The sequence below is a fragment of the Myotis davidii genome, unplaced genomic scaffold (assembly GCF_000327345.1).
Source record: "Myotis davidii unplaced genomic scaffold, ASM32734v1 scaffold4474, whole genome shotgun sequence".
Classification (NCBI taxonomy): domain Eukaryota; kingdom Metazoa; phylum Chordata; class Mammalia; order Chiroptera; family Vespertilionidae; genus Myotis; species Myotis davidii.
In genome coordinates this window covers 6,143-10,314 of record NW_006285406.1, presented here as the reverse complement: position 1 = coordinate 10,314, position 4,172 = coordinate 6,143, and positions in this window count along the sequence as shown.

Sequence of the window (4,172 nt, the reverse complement as noted above, 5' to 3'; positions counted from 1 at the left end):
CTTGGAGACAGAGCTCAAGCTAGAGGTGCAGTCACAGAGAATTGGTTGGGACACAGGTCCTGGTAGAAATTGAACCAAAGTTTTGTTCTTAGATGGAGTTGAGGCAATTTCAAATTATTGTCAGATTGAGGCATGATCCCAAAGACTGGGCAGGATCAGTAGACAGGAGACTGTCATGCTGAGCATAAGGCAGGAATGAAGAAGGCCAGGAGTCAGACTTTGGGATTAGGATCTGGATTCCAACAAGACTAGTTTCTAATGAGTCTTGAAGCTACTCCAGAAGCTTACAGCAAAGTCTGCAGCCTAGGATGTAAAGCCTCTTTGGACTGACTGTTCCTAATCTCCAGCCAGGGAAGGAAGCTGGAACTCTGTCCTCTGAGAAGCCCCCAATACCCATAGCATATAATAATATCACACTATCTGGTTGTACTATGGGCTGTGTTGGGTTTGGGAGAGTGTTTGTGTACTACCTGGCTACTAATACCTTCTCAGGCTCATTGTCATCTTCTTTACAAACTTCTCAGCCCAATATTCTAACTTCCTCCTCTCTCTCAGGTCTTGACAGCTAGACTCTTGGCAGTATGTTTTTAAAGATGCTATGTTAGTTGAGCCAAATGGTACCTGGCTACGTAAAAAATGTATTAGCAGTATCTCTGGTAATTGTCTATGCCTTCTCTACCTCTATTACAAATGTCAACAAATATTGATTGTTTTTTAGATAAACTGATGTGTAGTTGGCACTGTGATGGCTACAAAAAGGCACGTGTGATATAACAATTTCCCTAAGGAGAAGACAGAAAATACACCCACAAATATTACAATAACAATTCAAGGCAGTATCCACTTAATTGCCAAATTAGTTTGATAGCCAATAAGTATTATGTGGTTTGGGAGTTATACCAAAGGTTTCATGTAAGAGGGGAAACCTCTGGGGTTTAAAAAACAAATGGGTAGGATTGAGATAGAGGGAAAACAGTGGGATAATCTACTCATTCATTTGACAAACATATACAATGCTTACTATATACAATGTCTTATTTTGAGTACTTCACATGTAGTAACTCATTTAATGCTCATAACTACCCTATCATTAGATCAACTTATTAGAAAACCAAGGCACAGAGAGGTTAAGGAACTTGTGCAAAGTCATACAGCTAAGTAGTGGAACTGGGAGTTGAACCTAAATGGCCTAACTTAGAACTGCACTGACCAATCTGGTAGCCACTGGTGGTTATTTAAATTTAAATGCATTTAAATTACATAGTATTAAAGTTTAGTTCCTCATTGTGCTAACCACACTTCATAAGTTCAATAGCCACCTGTAGCTGGTGGCTACCATAGAGGAAAACACAGATATAGAGAACAATGGATCATTGCAGAACTTTCTGGTGTACAGTGCTTGGCTTTTTTGATTTCTATGCATTAAACCATATTTCTCTCTGCCATCTCTTTTTGGGGTAATGATAGCATGTGGAGGGTGACTACATATTTATATGAGTCCTTGCATAGAGTTAGAACAAAGAGCAGTAAAAGACAATTTTGCAAAAACAGAAATGGAAACTGGTCTTGAATGCTATGTGGGGAATTGGTTTTAGTTTTCTATTGTAGTGTGGCAAACTCCCACAAAATTAGCAACTTAAAACAACACACATCTATTATATCATGATTTACGTGGGTCAGAAGTCCAGGCATGGCTCAGCTGGGTCATTTGCTTAGGGTCTTACTAGCTGTCAGTCAGAGCTTTAATCTCATCTGAGGCTTGGGATACTCTTCCAATCCTATTGGTTATTGGCAGAATTCAGTCTCTTGAGCCTGTAGAGCTGAGGCCCTCTGCCTCAGTCTCTATGCCATTTAGAGTCTGCCTGCCATTCCCTGTCACATTACTCTCTATGTACTATGGCACTTTGTTTCTTCAAGGTCAACAGGAGAGTATTTACTGCTACTAATCCTGTCTCTGAACTCTAGTCTCAGTTTTAAGGGGCTCACCTGATCAGGTCAGGCCCACACAGAAAAATCTCCCATTGGATTAACTTAAAGGCAACTTAATAGGGACTTTAATAAACATCTGCAAAATCCTTTCACCCTTTACCTTGTATATAGAATGTTCATATACTCATGTGAATGAAATCCCATTATATTTACAGGTCCTGACCACAGTCAAAGGGAAAGGATTCTACAGGGTTTACACAACATGGGGGTGTTTTAGAATTCTGCCTGCCACAGTTCTGTAGATTTTAATAAATGAATGGGGTTCCTGAGTGTGGAAGTTACAAGGTGGGGCTGTTATGCTTTCAAGAGGCTGTTTATTTCTGTAGTAATTTGGTCTCTAATTTACATATAATATCAAATTAAAACTCTGGTTTTCTGGTGCAACCATCTATCTTGTTTATTGATATATAATCTTAAAAGGTGCATTTGCATGGTTTGGAAACCTAATTATGCTTAAAATCAAAATGATAATTTTTGCCATGAGTTTTTTAATTACAAAAGTAACACACGCTTATTGTTAAAAAGGTAAAATGATACAGAAACACATTGACTATCAGTAAAATGTAAAATTTACCTACTTCTCACCAACCCCCTTTCTCAATCCTTAGTGATATCCTTAGATTCTTCATTAAACATATACAGACACACATATTTCATATATTTATTTTTATTTCTTACACTTATTTTCTGCATTGCTGCATATTTATAAATGTTCTTCCAGGTCAATATCTACAGGACTTATTTCTTTTTCAGCCAGACTAAGCTTTGAACAAGAAAATTTATCCACTAGACTTTTTTTTATGGGGATACATAAAAGTAAAGTTTATGGTATAAAATTGGCAACAGTCGAATTGAGGGCATACAAATACTAAACAAAATGATTCTTGATCTTTGTGATTCCTTTGTTTCACGTTATCAGCAGTGCCTGGATCAGAATGGTTATCGGTTTAAAAACAGGCATTGACAAAGGAAAATTATTAATTTTTGTAGATTATTTTAAATTTTGAAAATGCACTGTATGTTAATAAACATTGACTTTATAACCATTCAAAGTGCATATACATTTTTTTGGGACACCCTGTATATACATATGCAATATATATCCACATACATATAAATTCATGAATGTAAAGATTGAAAGAGGTCTTTCTAAAGGAAAAGTTATTATAAAGATGAAATCCTCAGTACAATTCCTTATATTATGCATGTAATAAATTGATTTTTGGCCTATCCCTGGTTTTAGCCTCCTTAGAACTCAGGAGAACCCATCTTTAAACTCACCTGAATCTTTAATCTTTGCTTTATGTCAAGAACTATTTTCAGACCATAATCACAGTTCTGGGGCTTTAAAGCATTGAGGCAATTCGATATCAGCAGGATTTGACTTTGTTCTTTCTAGGGAGACAGACAGAAATGCCTCCTTGAAAAAATCAAATGGCAGCAGAATTGGCTAATTCCTTTTTCTCCTTGGATTAGGGAGCATAAAGAAGAAATTGTCCAAGGAGAAGTGAAATATAACATGTATCTGAAGTCTTCTATCCACAACCTTTGGCCTGTTTCAGGGATGCAGTTCCAGCTCTGATTCTAGCACCAATCCTTTTCCTTAAGGAAGATTGAAAAAGTCCTGAGCCAGATGTTTTCCTGTTGCTATTGATATGATAACTGAATTCTAAAAATTGGCTTCTTGCCTTGTTCCTTATAATTAAGATGTCATTTGGGGACATTTTTGTGATTGAAAGTGGGTGCTGTTAATAATTAATATGGGAACAGTAATATAAGCCTAGGTTGTAGCATGCAAACTGGACATATGATCTTTCAACTTGTGATCAAGAAGTGCTGAGTCCCAATTAATGACAATAATCATATTGCACATTTTTCATTTTATTTATTTATTTCAAGAGAAATGATCTTAAATATAATAATTTTACATGCAATAAACATTAATATCTCCAGAAAAACGATTTTACATATAATAATGTTACATGCAATAGACACAAATTATTCAACAAAAATGATCTTAAATATAATAATACTAGAGGCCTGGTGCACAAAAATTTGTGCACTCGGGGGGAAGGGGGGTACCTCAGCCTGGTCTGTGCCCTCTCGCAGTCTGGGACCCCTCGGGAGATAACGCCCTGCTGGCTTAGGCCTGCTCCCGGGTGGCAGAGGGCAGGCCCAATCCC